Source organism: Aethalodelphis obliquidens, unplaced genomic scaffold (genome assembly GCF_003676395.1).
Source record: "Aethalodelphis obliquidens isolate GAN/ISIS:26980383/991018 unplaced genomic scaffold, ASM367639v1 scaffold11, whole genome shotgun sequence".
Lineage (NCBI taxonomy): Eukaryota > Metazoa > Chordata > Mammalia > Artiodactyla > Delphinidae > Aethalodelphis > Aethalodelphis obliquidens.
In genome coordinates this window covers 39,001,988-39,019,670 of record NW_020837955.1, presented here as the reverse complement: position 1 = coordinate 39,019,670, position 17,683 = coordinate 39,001,988, and the positions used below count along the sequence as shown (strand labels likewise).

At 41.5% G+C, this 17,683-nt stretch overlaps 1 pseudogene; it reads left to right on the top strand.

Moving 5' to 3' along the window:
- The first annotated feature begins 9,606 nt into the window (after nucleotides 1–9,606).
- Nucleotides 9,607–9,706, top strand: LOC113623694 (uncharacterized; annotated as a pseudogene).
- Nucleotides 9,707–17,683: the final 7,977 nt, after the last annotated feature.

Below are 17,683 nucleotides of genomic sequence, written 5' to 3'. Positions count from 1 at the left end.
CCCTCCACTGAATGGTGAGCAAAAGAAGCAATTTTTTATTCTTTTTTTTCAATAAGTCAGTGCAAAAAATTCTATGCATTCTAACCTATTTGGTCTCCCACAATGCCCTTTAATTTGAAAGAAAATGAAGAATTATTATAGAAATCCACCAAAAATTTTTTAATCCAAAATGAGCTAGGCTGTTTTTTTCTGCTACTGGTGCAGTATTTTCTCACGGTTATGTTCTTGAAACATGAATCTGTGATAGTTTAAGAGCTGAATACATAATGTGATACTGCCCAAGGCCAGCATTAGCTAAAGCAGATGTTTGTGAAAGATGCATGTCTTTACTGGAGGTTTGAGCTGCCCTAATTCCGTCCATTTCACTCCGCCTCCTTTTCGGTGCTCACTATATCCTTCTCTTCTGCAACGGAGACTGATAACAAACACCCCCCTTAAAGGTACCCCAGGAGAGCCCATTGCACACGACAGTGAAGCTGCCCCAAACGCAGAAGGTGGTTGTCTTTGAGGGCTAGTTTACATATGCAGCTGCTGACACGTCACTGAATCCCTGAATCTCACAAAAGGAAGACTCTCAGAAAGTTACTGATTCTCCTTGATGTCTGGATTCTCCCCAATACCCCAGACACATGGTTAAACACCTGCAGTGACGGGAAACTCTCAGAGTTACACATTTGCTCTGTGACTGCATAATTCTCACAAGGAAGCAGTTTGGAGACCAGGAGCATCAACTCTGGAATCCCAGCTCTGCCCTGTCCTCCCTGTGTGACCCTGAGCTATTTAATTTAACCTGTTTCTGTTTCCTCATGACGTTTACCTCAAAGGGTTGTTTTGAGGATCCAACAAGATAATGGATATAAAACCCTTAACACAGTTTCCGGCATATTGTAAAAGCTAAGTGGAAGCCATTATTATAATTTAATTTTTAGTCAATGTCCTTTTCACTGGATTTCTACACTTTGATTCTGGTTCTGCCCCCTAGAGCTAGCTAGCTGCTAATCTCTCTTCCATGTGCCTGTTGTCCAGATATGTGAAAATGTTCATCATTTGCACCCCCTTTTCCCCGATCCTTTGGATTCTTTATTACAATCACCCCTGATTACTAACATTTCTCCAAATGCCCAGTGTTCTTTCTCAGCCTAGGCTTCTGCACACGCTGTTTTCTCTCAGCCTGGACTTCCTCCTCTGTCACTTCCAACCCCCTTCGGCCTGATCAAATCCAGCTCATCCTTCAGGCCTCAACTAAGATGTCCCTTATGCTTGCAAGCCTTCCCTGATCCCTGCCGTATTTCCCCGAACCAACTGTCCCTTATTTCCCCCAAGCACTACCTTCAGTTTTGCAAGAAGAGGAAGATACAAGGAAAGAATTAGGCAGAGGGGAGGGGAAGAAACATGTGGATCATTATTGAAAAAAAGTAACCCTGCAGCGACATGGACACTGGACTAAAGTCACTAACAGAGGATAATACTAATAATGTCATGTCTTTGGGGGGCAGTGACTTTACCTCTTAATGGCTGAGACCGTTGGTCTCCAGGAGGTAGGGTCAGTGTCTTCCTCATTGCTGATCTCCAGGGCCTTGCACTGTGATGCTCACGAGGTATTTCTTAAGCATGTTTGTAAACTTCTTTTCTGTGAGCTTCCGCATCCCTTTTCCAACCTGCTCCTCCTGACAAAATCGGGGAGTCAACAGAGCTTTTTTATTTTCAACCCTCTTTGCAGAGGAATAAATTGAGAACTCAGGAGCATCGGCTCATGAGAGACAAATCCAGTCCTAGCTATTCAGAGCAGGACTCTTTCACAACACTAAATGTCTCTCTCTTTCCTCCCCCATTGCACACAGAAGGCGCCACACATATAGCTTGACAAACAAGAAGTTAAACTGTAGATAGATACCTGCACAGACCCTTTCTCTTGTGAGGAAGAAAAGGATTATATCCATCATCCTTATTTCACAGGGAAAGTAAAGACAGGAAGGCAGATCCCTGGTATCACGGAATGGTAAGAGGTCAGAGGGTACTCTGTAGCATCCCAGCTCAGCCTAATTCTTGGCCTTGGTCCAAGTGTTACATTGTCATCTGAAGAACCACAGCTTGATCCTCATACAGTATCTGGTGTTGGTTACGCCCGCGAGTGCTAGCTGTCTCCTCCTCTTAGCTAGGGTGATTCCGTTATTCAGGGGGGCCCTTCTAGGAAACAAGCAAAAGCAGGGACCTTTTCTGTTCTGAAGGTACCTTGCCCAGCCTTTGCAGTGAGGTGGAGGCCTTCTTACAAAGTCTGGGCTGAAGTTAGGAATAGGTCTCCATCTTCCTTTGTCTTCTGGAAAGACTTGAGCCCTGAGCTCATCCTGAACATTGAGTGCTTCTCCAAATGTCTGGAAACAGTTGGAGAGACTTTAGACCAAGGCCAGAGAAACAACTGTTTATTCCTTTTTGCTCTCCCATCTCCGGTCTCTCCCTTGGGTGTATTAAACCCAAGCCAGTGACAACCCTGGCCAAATAGCAGGCTACAGTCCACAGCTGTGCTTTGCTAGTGCTGAGACCCAACTGAAAAGCAATCATGATGCTGGCCCTGAGGGTTTGTGGAGACAGGCATAAATAGCCTACAGGCCCAGTAGGGAGACTGGACTGTGAACACGGACTCACCAGCCCAAAAGCCTGTTTGGAAGCTCAGGCTACCCCAGAAGCCTCTGTTGTCCCAGCCATCCCAGAGGAATGCACTTAGCCCAATGGAAGGGGAAGATGGGAAGGTGGGAAGGGAGTCAGCTTCCCTGAAAGAGAAAGTACCATGATGAGCTCTGAGGCCAGTGAGGAAGCAGAGCTCACAACAGTGTGGCCCAGATGGATTCTGAGCCTTTATCTTGGGAATTCTAAAATCAAAGGTGATGGCATCTGACCCCTGAGTCAGCAAGGGCAAGAAAAGAAACCATGGGACTTGGGAAGGGAAGGGGTCACCACCGTGAGGCTTACTTTTATAGGAGCCTTTGCCAGTCTGGTCTGCAAACCCTGCCTGAACATTAAAAAAAAATTCTAGATTTACTCACCTGAGTTAGACTGCAAAACAGTACACAGTTTCCTGAAGTTTCTATTTTTAGTCACTTGTCAAGATCACACGTATGCCTTTTTGAAATTCTATGCAAAAGCCTGTGGCCATTGAACTGTAGTAAATGTAGACACTTTAACTGATAGATAGATAACATGGTGTAGCTCAACAAGATAAAATTTTTTAAAAAACCATCTTAAAACAGTTATTCCTACTTATAAATAGTTAAAAGGATTCATGTTTGGTTTAACTAATTCTCCTTTCACCTCAAGAAACAGCTTTGGGGCTTTGTTCGCTGTAGATAAGGCGGGATGAGTCAAGATGAGCCAGCTGAGATAATACCACATTGGCATAAACTAAACAAAGAAGGCAAGAGACTCGACTGAATTTCAGGAAAAATAAGTGCTATCACTTGAGAAATACTGAGATGTTAGGTGTCAAAATTTGATCTGCAAGGTTAGGGGGCTTACAGAGAAACATGCACATGTAGTTCTGTGATCTCCAGAGTGTAGCCAGGATTACAGAGCTTACTGTGGAAGCTGTAACATATTCCCAGCTTCCTTTTTCTGGGAAATAATTTTATGTTGTGACTGTTTGTGACTAAAATGTAGTTCTGTTGCACAATATCATCATCAGAGCCATCTTCCTCTCCATCCAGGCATCTGAATTACATCTGTAATATGCCTTCAGGCATATTACGTACAATTAGGAAATCTTCTTTAGTAGCTCATTTTTTTTCCAAATATGTAATTTTGGCTGAATACTATAAAGGGATTAAAAAAAAGTTACCATTACATTAACTGAAATTATTACTATTTTAATTTGCCTGCAAAGCCTTTATTTCAAGTATCATTTCTTATAACTTGTAACTTGGTGGGTATCATAATCCTGATAGAACTTTACCTACTTGATAGCCTGAGACATCTGAGGGGAAATCATTCTCAACAGAAAATCAGTTTAATGAGCACTTCTCGTGTTAACTGTGAACAGCTATTTTCCACACTCTTAAAGTACATGACGAAACCAGGGACTTATGCCACCTTTTTTAACGTAACACCTGGTGTTCTGTTCCTCCCCGCTCCTGACCCTAACAGTCATCCTCCAGGAACGCCTAGCCAATTCATGGAATTGATGGACTACGGAAAAAGCAGAGGAGCTGAGCCAGTTTCCTGAAATAGCAAGTTTTAAGATGAGTTTCTGGAACAACCACCTTGAGGTGCCATGCAGTGAAATTTTCTCATAATTTTCAACCAGCCAAGCCTTTGCCAAGAGGGTGTCATTTGTTGGAGAAAGTGACATCCCTGAGAATACAGAAAGCAAATCACTGAGAACAATGGAAATATCTAACCACTCACTGTATTTTCTCTTCAACTAAAGCATGGTGCAAACCTGGGACACAGTGCTCTGTGAAATGTTAATCATCACACATAGAGCATGTGGTGGTCTTGTGGTGAAGGTGGTGCTTGGAATGTCTCCCCTCTGCTCCAAACACAGCAATGACAAGATACACAGCCAATATATCATATGTATTTTACAAATTAAATTAAATATTAAATATATATTATAAGTGTAAAAATACGGCTAAGCTGAAAAGGAAGCTAAACATCCTAACAGACCAGAAACAGAACTACAGAGCAGAGAGTGTCATGAGCCAGACGTCTACGGGACTTTGAGCACTTAGAGCAGGCAGGGCGGTAGAGATCTGACCCCTGTGGGGCAACCTGGACAGGAGCATCCTGTGTACAGCTGGAGACAAAGTCGGGCTTTCTGCACACAACTAATAGCTGGGTCATGCTTTTAATATGTAAGAGGAGCCCCCCAAAGCCCTAACTGCCATTCACTGACTGTGGCGGTGGCAGAAGGAAGCAGAGCAGCGGCAGTGACAACTCTTGGGCCAAGCTGTCCTCTGGTCCAGTGGCTGGTCCTGGGACGGCGCCAGCACCACTGTGGGAATGGACACGGAATTACTAGGTTAAGACCTGGGGTCCCAGGGAGCCTCCTAATGTCCACAAACAGGGAGACAGGGTAGGGGAAGTATATAGCGAGGGGGAAAACACCACTCAAGATGAACCTGCAAGCTAAAATGTCAAAAAAGCGACACTCAGAAAAGGAGCCCCCAATCTCAAATGTCCGATGTGTTAGTTTCCTATTGCTGCTGTAACAAATTACCACAAACTGAGTGACTTAACACAACACAGATTTATTATGTTACAGTTTTGTAGTTGAGAACACTGAACCGGACCTCAGTGTGGTAAAAGCTAGGGGCCGGCAGGCTGATTCCTCACTGGAGGTTCTGGGGAGCATCCACTACCTTGCCCTCTCCAGCTCCTCGAGGCTGCCTGCATCCCCTGGCTCATGGCTCCTTCCTCCACCTTCAAAACCAGCAATAGTGGGTCAAGTTCTCACATTGCATCACACTGAACTCCTCTTCTTCCTCCATCTTCCACATTGAGGACCCTTGTGAATATATCAGGCCCACCTAGATAATCTGGGATAAGCTCTCTGTCTTCAAGTCCATTGATTAACAGCCTTAATTTTATCTGCAACATTAATTCTCCTTTTCCATGTTATGCAACATATTCACAGGATTAGGATGTAAACATCTTTGTAGGGGGACATTATTCTCTCTATTAGATCAGGAGACTGATTTACTCCTGACAAAATTGGAGTGATAGAGCCATCTCAAAAATCACTTTACAGTAACATCTGTAAGAGCCCCCAAAAGAGAAAAGTAGGAATAACACCAATTTTAAAAAGCAAAGAAACTATGAAGGATTTTATACATGGCTGAAATAGTAGAAAGTCTATGAGTTTGGGGGTAGATTTGATAAGCTGAATATCTCAATTCTGTTCTTATCTCCTGCTAGTATGCTTTCTTGGGTTGAAAAAAAATTTGTTTTTGATGTTTAGCATCCTTTTTATTGTGCTTACTTATTTTTACAAGGAACAAGCAACATATACTACATCTTCCCAATGCCCAAGGTAATGCAGTAATAACAGAATACTCAAAAAAAAAAATCCTGGAAATTGCATTAAATACTGCTTTAATTAGGAATTGCTATAAGAAAACAAGTAACGTTATACATTATTTTTCCAATGAGTTTCAGTTTGAGAAACTGAACAGCAGAACCAGATCTTTAAGCTTTGAGTCGTGGCAGAAAATGAAAACAAAACCTACATTTCCCAGACTCCCTTGCAGCTAAAGAAACCAATGTGATCTAGGTTTGACCAATGAGATGCACCTTCACGAGACCTGCATGCAGAGCTGAGTTCAATGGAGGCAGAGGCTAGGATGCAAGGAGACACCCATTTTCCTCCTGTGCATTTGGCAGGTACAGTGCGGTCCTGAGGTTAGGATTTCCAGCTGCAATTTCTCATCAGCAGATTGCAGCCTAAGTGGTGACTCCCTAGAGCCAATAATTGCAGTGGTGGCCTCGTGATCCCTGGAAAGCCACCAAAATCGGAGATCTGCAGTGACCCGGGGAGTGGTAGTAACTGCTGCAGCTTCCTGACTCATTGCCTTTGGAAGCTAGGTTCTACAAAACTGTCCTGGGAGTCATTCCTGAAGGTCAGTGGAGAGCCTGCTCTTCTGATGAATGTTTAAGTTTCTAATTCCCTGTATAACATCCCTTCCTGCCTAAAATAATAAAAGTACCTTCTATTATTTACAACAGTACCCTGATTGATGTATGTGCAACATATATTTTCCCAAATCAGGGGCAGAATGCTATTAATTGTACTTTCTTCACAAGAGTTAGTGGTACTCTGTTAGCTTTCTCTTCTGTCATTACAAATTAGCCAGTATGTACAGGTAAACAAGCTGTGCGTAACTGAACTTTAGTTTAAATTATAAACAAGTGACTTTACAAGGTTAAAAATATGTCACTGGACAGCTGGAAAGAGACGAAAATGACTTTCTAGAGAGCATCATAATTTTTTTTCATTTTAATTAAAGTATCTTGGAATTAGTAAAATAGTCCTGAGGTAATAAGGGCCACAGTAGCATTTGGTTAACAGTGTTAACACATTATCTCTCTGTAGTCCCTGATGGCCTGTGTCAGGGTAGCAAGAAAGAATTCTTTTTCTTGACCTCTTTATTTCAAATGAGGCATTATAAAGGAAGAAGCTTGAGCCTTAATGCCTTTTTTCATTTTCTGTCATCAGAAAATGAGTTACAGGGTCATTTGAGGTGGGCTTAACTGGCCAAGTCACCCTTCTCTGTGGCTTGCCCAATGCTGCCATGGGAGGCTCCAAATTCCTTCACTCAAGGAATTTCTACATGAGTGTAAGTGGATCAAGGTAAGAACCTGGTCTGGAATGTGAGGGGTTTTTTTGTTTTTCTGTGTGTGTGTGTGTGTGTGTGTGTGTGTGTGTGTGTGTGTTTGGGTTTTTTGTGCTGCTATTTAGAAAAATAATGGTGGCTCCTTTGATTTGTTTAGTAGAATCAAAATAGCTGAGAGTCTACCCCTGGAGAAAACTCACCAGCTATTGCTATAGCCAAAGAAAATTCCAAATATCAAAGTTTGGATTTACTTCTGTAGCTTTCTCACATACTACTTGAGATCATAATTCTTTTTTTATTTTAAGATTATGACATGAACCCATTCAGAGAATACCAGACTCCCATTAACTTTTTCACCTAGCAATTGTTTCTGTAAGAAAATTTTACATGCTGTTTGTTTTCTTTAAAATCAGTTTTTCAAAAGGAATATATGTTGCCACAGAGGATGGTGAGTCAATGACAATAATAGTTGAAGAAAAAATTATTTTTCAATTAAGAGAGATTAAAATCTGAAGAGAAGCAACAATTACCTAAGTGAAGAATGGCCTTGTGTGTTGTAGCCAGGTAGCTCCGTTTAGACCAGCCATCTTTAATAAGACACAGAGCATCCCTGTCACTAGGGGCACTGTGGTGGCACAGATGCCACTGCACCGAGGAGGGGGGAGGGTTACTACGGGAAGGACATCGAAAATATGTGCACCCTTTATACATCATACCTGAGCTCCCTCTATTAGCTCTTAAACTGTAGGAAAATGGGTTTTCCCACCTTATCCTTATTTGGAATTTTGATCTAAAATGCATTCTATAGTTCAGATTTGGCTAAGTATTCCTAGTACAGAAATATGCAGATATTTTCATCTAGAAGAAAGTGCTGCTGAGTAGGGGATCAGAAGGAAAGAAAAGAATAAGTATGTGTAAGCATAAAAAAGTCAAAATATAGTTGAGCACCTAATTGGACAACTGCCTGCAGCACTTGACTCTTCCTGGCTACTTGCACAGTATTGTTAAAGTAGAATAAATCATTTGCCATGACCAGGTTTTAGGAAAATATGTGAGAGTCAGTCAGGCAAAAAATCAGTTTGAAATAGATGAAATTTTCCATCTGAGTGGCTTCCACCGGGAGAGAATGTTTCTAGGAGCACAGTATTTTTAATCTTGTTTTAAAAAAATAGTTTAATGTATAAATCACTCAATTGTAAAGGCACTTCAATTTTATTTTCCTTTAGTTTTGAGGTTTTGGAATAGCTCTGTGCAGTTCCAAGTAAAAGCTCTTAGATAAAACTTGCATGCTGAAAACCACCATCACAAATGTGCAAGTGCAACTATAAATTTATACAACAATCAAGCTGTTTGTAGTTTGCAAAATTTGCTAATAAAATGCAGAAGTAGGGTTTCCATTTACACTCTCTGGCACTGGCACTGCATGTATATCTTGGGTGCAGGCAAAAGATGGAAAATTCCATGCATAGAGAATCTTCTATGGATGCGACAGTTCGCTAATATCTTAATGAGTGAATTACGATAATTATGAAAATCTTAGCTTTACATTATTTGTGAAGTGTGTGTGTGTGTGTGTGTGTGTGTCAGCCTTCCCAGGCAAACACACCATTCCGATTCAGCAGCACTCAATGAGGAGCATTTCTGTACTAATAATACAAAATGGATCTTAAACTGCTGCATATTAATCAAATTCATTAAAGTACATTCATTAATTTGTGTGTATAACAGCCAAACCGGGAATGTAGAGTTTGCACAAAATGCATGCTAAAACTTCAACATGAGTAATAGCTTTAAAAATATTTTCATAAAGCAAAATTCTAAGGAGTAATACTGATAATTATTTTTTTTCATATTTCCACTTTCACTTCCTGTTATTAGCTTTAAGTGGAGTAGTAACTAAATAGTGTCATTTAGCTTTAAGTGGAAAAAATATGGAAGAAGAAAATAACTAAGAAATAAAGGGAAAGCCCAAAAGATTGTAAAGAAAAAAAGGATATAATATTGAGCAACGTTAATATTAAATTTCCTACTTCTCCTTCAAATCAATTAAAAAATATGTTCAGGGCATGTTAGACATGGTCACTTTCTGTGTACAAAGAAGCATGTATTCGAAGCTATATTAGGAAACAGCCTTTCATTTCCTGTATGGGACTAGAGGCTGGGAGGGGCGGGGCGAAGGAAAATACAGCCATGAGGGTGTGTCTGTATACTTACATGTCTAAAACTGATGGAAAATTTTACATAAGTCAGGAGACCTAAGACTCGTGTTAACAGTCAATGACTAGTGCTCGCTTCAGCAGCACATACACTAAAATTGGAATGATATGAAGATTAGTATGGCCCCTTCATTAAGAATGACATGCAAATTCCCATTCCATATTTTTTTATTAATTAATTAATTTATTATTTTTGGCTGCGTTGAGTCTTCGTTGCCGTACGTGAGCTTTCTCTAGCTGCGGGCAGCGGGGGCTACTCTTTGTTGCGGATGCGTGGGCTTCTCATTGCGGTGGCTTCTCTTGTATCGGAGCACGAGCTGTAGGCACGAGGGCTTCAGTAGGTGTGACACACAGGCTTAGTAGTTGTGGCTCACAGGCTCTAGAGCTCAGGCTCAGTAGTTGTGGCGCACGGGCTTAGTTGCTCCGTGGCATGTGGAATCTTCCCAGACCAGGGCTGGAACCTGTGTCCCCTGCATTGGCAGGCGGATTCTTAACCAGTCCACCACCAGGGAAGCCCCTTTATTTTTTAAAAAAAAAGGTAACCATAGGGTGTGATAGATGTGTTAACTTTATTGTGGTGATCATTTCAAAATGTACACATATCATCATGTTTTACACTTCAGTATATACAATTTTATTTGTCAAAAAAGAAAAAAAAAATGATGACTTTTCTAACATACTGTGTTTTACCTGAATGCTAACTGCTCTGAAGACAAGGCTTATTTCCTTGTCCTCTACAGCACTGAGCACAGTGCCTGGCATGGAAAATATACTCAATTAATATTAAATCTAAAATAACTATTGTACAAAGAAAAATATAGTGAGAGTTATAAGAGAGGTGTAAACGTAACATCCACAGAGGAAGCATTGGCAAGGCTTCAAGTCAGAGGCTGTGTGTTGACTGGAAGCTTCTTCAGGACAGGATCCTTCAGTTCCTTCTTTCTCTCCTGCCACCAGCTCTGTGCTCTATTTGTGTCTAGCAAGGACTCAGTGCTGGACATTCTAACTGGGGAAAGTCTGTTAAACAAAGGAAGGAAGGTGGGAATTTGTAAGTTGTGTTGGGTGAGCAAAAACAGTTGGGCTAGAACAGCACGACCCAGAGGACTAAGTGCATTCCATAGGACCCTAGCTCTGTGTGATTTGGGGTAGGGAAAGATAGTGTGAAATTACTAAGTTTAATCCCAGACATACTTTCTTATTAATGAGGAGCAATCTGCCAACTTTCTGACTATGCATCCTTGCTTAAGAATAGTGCTGTACAGGGCTTCCCTGGTGGCGCAGTGGCTGAGAGTCCGCCTGCCGATGCAGGGGACATGGGTTCATGCCCCGGTCTGGGAAGATCCCATGTGCCGCGGAGTGGCTGGGCCCGTGAGCCGTGGCCGCTGAGCCTGCGCGTCCGGAGCCTGTGCTCCGCAGCGGGAGAGGCCACATCAGTGAGAGGCCCGCATACCGCAAAAAAAAAAAAAAAAAAAAAATAGTGCTGTACATCAGCATTTCTCAAACTCTAGTGTTCTGTGAGTTATAAAGAGAGAGGAAAAAAGGTTATTTAAGTTTGTAAAATGCTTCTGGTTCTCTTGTGTTGAGAGCGTTACAATGTACATGAACATATCAAGGGTTCTGAGAAGCCTTGTCCTGAAGACACCTGTATACCTTTTGTAAACCTGGTACTCCCCCAAATTATTTGAACCCGAACCAACTTTCCCGTAGCATCTGTTAGCATACCATGGGACATGACTACTGCCACATGTCTATAATTCCTCTGCTACAAATTGTTTTGTATTCTGTTGGCCACAGGAGTCATAAAACCATGTATAAGGGATCCAAGGGGACTCATTGGTCCGTACCTTTGTCTTTAAGAACAAACTTCAATTGTTTAGATAAGTGAGAACTCTTCCTGTATTTAATGAGTTTCTCAGCTTCACTTGTTCACCCATCTTATTTTGTCTGCCACCCTCATCATGGCAAAATTCTCTTATCTATTTCCTAGAAACGTCTCATGCTGCCCTTTAAGAGACTGAGACAGGATGGTTTCATAATCTTTATGCTTCTCTCCTCAAACTGGTTCACCTGAAACCTCAGCTTTCCCTTCTCCAGATTCAAATCATTCTATTTTCTTCTCAGGGGTTTTAAGGTGTGGCTCCTTTTTGTTATTGAGGTATAATTGACATATGACATTATATTAGTTTCAGGCGTACAACATAATGATTCAATACTTGTATATATTGCAAAATGATCACCACAATAAATCTAGTTAACGTCCATCTCTACACAGTTACACTTTTTTTTCTTGTGATAAAAACCTTAAAGATCTACTCTCTTAGCAACTTTCAAATATACAATATTATAAATTACTATCACTGTGCTGTCCATTACATCCCCATGACTTTAACTGGAAATTTGTACCTTTTGACCCCCTCCACCTATTTTTCCTGTCCAACCTCTGGCAACTATCAGTCTGTTCTTTGTATCTATGAGTTCAGTTTTTGGGTTTTTTTAAGACTCCATACATAAATGAGATCATACAGTATTTATCTTTCTCTATCTGACTTATTTCACTCAGCGTAATGCCCTCAAGGTCCAGCCATGTTGTCACAAATGGCAAGATTTGCTTCTTTTCTTATGACTAATACTCCATGATATATATATATTATATATATATAATATATATATATATATCACATTTTCCTTATCTGTTCATCCATCGATGGACACTTAGGTTGCTTCCATATCTTGGCTATTGTAAATAATGCTGCAATGACTATGGAGGTGCATATAACTTTTCCAGTTAGTTTTTCCATTTCCTCCAGATAAATACCCAGAAGTGGAATTGCTGGATCATATGGTACTTCTATCTTTAATTTTTTGAAGAACCTCCATACTATTTTCTACAGTGGCTGCACCAATTTACATTCCCACCAACAGTTCACGTGGGTTCCCTTTTCTACACATTCTTGCCAACACTTGTTATTTCTTGTCTTTTTGATAGTAACCGTTCTAACAGGTGTGAAGTGATAACTTGTGGTTTTGTTTTGCATTTCCCTGATAGTTGTAGCTCCTTCTTTCTCCATTCCAGGATGGTTTTAGATCCTCAGAAGTGAAAAATTGTAGAACTGGGAAAGCTCATTTGGTGAACATCTGACTAGTATTGAATATATTTGCCACATGCAAAATTAAGTGCTTCATCACTGACTGGTATTAAATGTTATAATTCTGATTGCTACATTAATCCCAGTTATACTATACCCTTCCCATCTTACATCCAAGCAGTTTATTTTTCTTCCTTAATTTTCCTCTTTTCTTTGGCCCCTACTGAGTCTCTTCTACCAAGGTAATTTTTGATTCTATTATTATATTCTAATAATATTTTTCAAGATGATGATCACTAATTCTACTTCTTTAGATATACTGTCTCTCAACTAGGATGATGAAAATCAATTGTTTTTACCATTAATTAAAATACTGAAATTTGTGAACTGTTCACCTTGTTCATAAATAAAAATAGATCCAGATAACATCACCCTCATGCCCTCTAGTCCAATACAGTTTCTCAAGGGAGAGAGAAAGGGCTAGGTTTACAGGCTGGGAATTACACACATCTCACAGCCTCTGCAATAAGTAATCTGGGTAAACCACAGAGGTGTGACCCATGCGAAGACCGTCAGTCATATCTGCTGAAGAGAGACAACATTAAGAAAAATGGTTTACATGAATTCTGTCTCATCCTACTTGGGGTGAGACTCTGAGCATGTTTCTCTTGTTGTAGTCAGTAGGAAATAACGGGAATAACATTGGAGTCAGGGGTTAGAGTTCAAGTCCTAGGTCTAATCACTCAATAATTATGTGGCAGTGGGAAAATGAATTGATCTGACTTCCCATTTTCTCATCTGCAAAATGGAATGACACTGACAATATTATGAGGATGAAACACTGTAACATATATAAAAGCCCACTACAAAGGTAGGGCATTATATATGACAGTGGTTTCCAGTGTTCCAGAACTAGAAACCCTGTGAAAGGGCTGGAGGGCCATTGAGACCAAACCTAAAAGGCTGCTGCCTCTTGGGCCCTACAAACACTTTGATCAGAGCAGAGCCACCTTGGTCTGTTTTGCAAATTGGGCTTCCAAATAAGAATTCCTTTGAAAGATTTCACTGAATAAAAAGGGAAAGAAGGTTGAAAACAACTGATAACAAAATATTAATCCAAGTAATTACTATAATTACAGAATGGTTATTTCGTATTTGTGCATATAATATTCAGATTTGTATGTGTAAAATACACATAATCTAGAGGTTTATACATTCTTATATGTAACGTACAAATACTAAAAGTAGTGTAGTGTATAAAATATCTTGCTGTTCACAACATCACCGTGAAAACCTATGTTTTGACTCTCAAAAGATGGTAGCTTGGTTTTTTGTTCTTTAGAAATAAACATATCAAGTGATGCTGTTTATTAAATTGCATGGTATGAAACAGTATCATACATGACACATATACATGACCAGCACAACCAAACATTACGCTACACAACATGAGTTCTCTTAATTACTGGCTGTCGTACTGAGGTTAAATTGTGACATGAGGTAGAGACACAATAGGCATCAAAATAAAAGGCAGTTATTCAGAATGAAATCACAGTATGAAGGACCTGAACACTTGTGTGCTTTCAAATTTAAATCTAACTTTATTTTGGTTTAAAAATAAGGATGAAAAGGTGAATTTAGTCATCTTAGTCCCTTAATTTCGGAAATGTACAATCTATCATTTAACATCTATGGTTGAAGTTTTCTAATGCAATGTTGATTTTTAATTCAGATATCAGGACTTTTCCATCAGTCTATACCATATTTTATGCTTCCATATGGTTATTTTCTCTACCTTTCTTCTTAGTAGATAAATTCTTCAAACCAGCTTAATATTAAGATAGTTCCTCAGTCTTTTTTATTTTAATTAATTTAACTTTTCCTCTTTAACCTTTGCCTATCCTCCATAAGCCAGAAAGATTTTGTCAAGCTTTAACTTCTGTGATTTGTATTATAAAAATGTTAAGGGCTTCCCTGGTGGCGCAGTGGTTGGGGGTCCGCCTGCTGATGCAGGGGGCGCGGGTTCGTGCCCCGGTCCGGGAGGATCCCGCATGCCACAGAGCGGCTGGGCCTGTGGGCCATGGCCGCTGGACCTGCGCGTCCGGAGCCTGTGCTCCACAACGGGAGAGGCCACGGCGGTGAGAGGCCCGCGTACCGCAAAAAAAAAACCAAAAACAAAAATGTTAAGTCTAGGGACTTCCGTGGTGGTACAGTGGATGATACTCCACACTCCCAGTGCAGGGGGACTGGGTTCAATCCCTGGTCGGGGAACTAGGTCCCACACGCATGCCGCAACTGGGAGTTTGCATGCCACAACTAAGGAGCCCGCCTGCCACAACTAAGGAGCCCGCCTGCCGCAACTAAGACCTGGTGCAACGAAGTAAATAAATATTATTTTTTTAAAAAAGTACTTCTTTAAAAAAATTAAAGTATTAAGTCTAGAGAATAATCTTTCTTCGGCACACTATGGAGTTTACCCTGGAAACTGCAACATGCCCTCTACTTTTTCTGTCTCACTCTTCCTGTTTGAAGATCACCGATTTTAGAGAATACAGTGTTAAGAATAAGATGTACACAAACTTGAAGTAACCTTGTCAGGCATGCTATTTTGTAGTTGCAGCTAATCTTCTCTGGGCTAGACCTTATGGAGTTCTCCTCGTGAATTTTATTTTCATCAGAAATGCCTTCTCCTAAAAATGTAAAAAACAAAACAAAACCAAAAAATCGACCTAACCCAAGGGATGTAAATGATGTAGAAAATTTTCTTTTAAAAATGAAATGATAAATTCACCACTTTATTTGCATACTCAGTCAATGCTGGAAATATTGTGATAAGCTTGTAACTTTAAGCTTCCAAGATGAGATTCTGTTTCCAGGATGGAAGCGCCATATTTTTACCCCAAACCTTTCCTCTTTTCATGCCGTATTCTAGGATACACTTCCAGTCCATGATCTGAATTTAGGTCTGGCGTGGATTTAGAAATTTCATTAATTAACAAGCCAGGTTCTGGTTGATTTCTTCATAGAAGTCTGTCTACCCCTTCAGATTGTCTGGCGAGCTCATTCATAGGAGTTTGGGAGTGTGTGGTGCCTTGGATTGGTCCAGGGCTCTGAAACCTAAGTCACCCATTCTGCACAAGAAGCTGAACGTTAAGGCCTTCCCCAAACACTTGCGCAAACAGGGGCCTGTTTACAAAATGACTCCCAAAGCCAGCAGTCTCTCTGCCAGCACTTGTCTGTCAAACGTCCAAGTTCTGAGGTACCACAGCCGCTTCAGTTCTCCATGTTTCCCAGGCCACCCAGCCTGGGGAGAAAAGAGTCACAATGACAATCATAAAACAGACCTCTCTAATTCTACCCCCTAGGGAGTCGAGAAACCCTTGCACTGTTTGCCATGTTCCTCCCTTCCTTTCCAGCTGCTGTGACTGAGGTCTCCTGCTGCTCTGGGGCCCTGCTTCACTCCAAGTTCTCTTTGAGTTCATGGTGACCTGGGTTTTGTCCCACCACAGCAAAGTGACAAAGCTCTGGGCTGGGGTAAAATGTAAATGACACACTCCTGCTAACCCCCGAGTTCTCTTCCGGGAGCACAATCCTGTAACTGTTTTGTCCGGCATTTACTTATAGGTGAGACAGCACTGCAGAGGTGAAGGGGTGGAGGGAAGAAGGGCGGAAGTGGGCCAACCACCGATGATGGGGATTGGCAGGCTGAGGTCACACCTATTTGGGCAAGTCAGAAGTTTATAGTTAATCTACCCCCTTAAGCAGATAATCTTACCCAAATCAGCATCTCAAAGAAATCGTCCAACCCCAGAAGTGAGATGCATAGTGGTAAATAAAACAATCACTGACTCTCTTTAGAATTCTAGAAGGATCCAGACTTCCCTGTGGTTGCTTACAAGCTGGCGCCTTGGACAACTGCCCATGTGGTCAGGTGTCACTCGGTCTCAGCCTCTGCCCACGTGAGAAGTCACTTTCTCTCCCTCCCAACGAGTTCATCCCCCTCAGGACTTGGGATCCCTTGTGAAAACATCCCGGTGGGGCCTGACTGCCAGAACTCCTCAGGGAACAGTGGCCACGGGTCCTCAGGCTGGGCCCTACAGCTCTAAAGGATTCCTGGGTCAGGAAGGGAGACTCCACAGCCAGCTCCTCCTGCAGGAGCGCAGCTGGGGCATGGGTGGCTCTGCGGCTTCAGTTGGGTCACTGGGGACGGACACGGACGGCTGCTGCACAGTGGCAGGAGGCAGTGGCCAGAGGCAGTGGCCGCCTGGTCACAAGGCAGCTAACGGCAGCAGTTGATGGCTACCGTGTAATGACTGACACGTAAAGACTGCTGGGTAGTGGCTGCTGCCCAATGGTAGATGGGCAAAGACTGCTGGGTAATGGTTGCCGGCCAATGGCCTAGCCCCTGGCCTAGGCCCCGCCTAGGCTCAGCCCGAGTCATGGGTAAGATGGCCACGTGGGGTTTAGTTCCCCATGCGGCACATCCTTGGGGAGTGCTCGTCATCTGTGAGGCCCCTCCCTGAACACACTAAATGCTTTAATCTGTGAAGGATGCATTAACAATTTCTAGAAAGATAATGCCCACCCACCCACCCACCCTTTTTACCACCATTTTCATCACCACCTTCCCAAGCGCTGCTTCACTGTGAGCTTATCATCATTCCTTGGGCCACTTCAACTGAAATTCAAACAGAATTGTGGGCACATTCATTTTTTATCTCTGTCCAATTAACTATAGCCTTGTTAACAAATTTTAAAATAATACAAGTAAACGTTACCCAGATAACCTCTTTATAGACTTTATCCCACTCAGTAAACTAAATGTCAAACGAGAAGAGAAAAATATAGATACTCTGTCAATATAGTTCGTGTGAATTTTCTCTCTACCCAGGTCTGTTTTGAATGGGGAAAAACAACGAGCCTTTTGGGTTTTTTTTTTTTTGGTAGTGTGTTTTATTGCTAAATACAAATATTTAGGATAAGGTAAACAGGTAAAATTTAGAAATCGTTGCCCAGAGATAAAAATCACTTGCCAAAGCTTGCATAGCAAGGAATAACA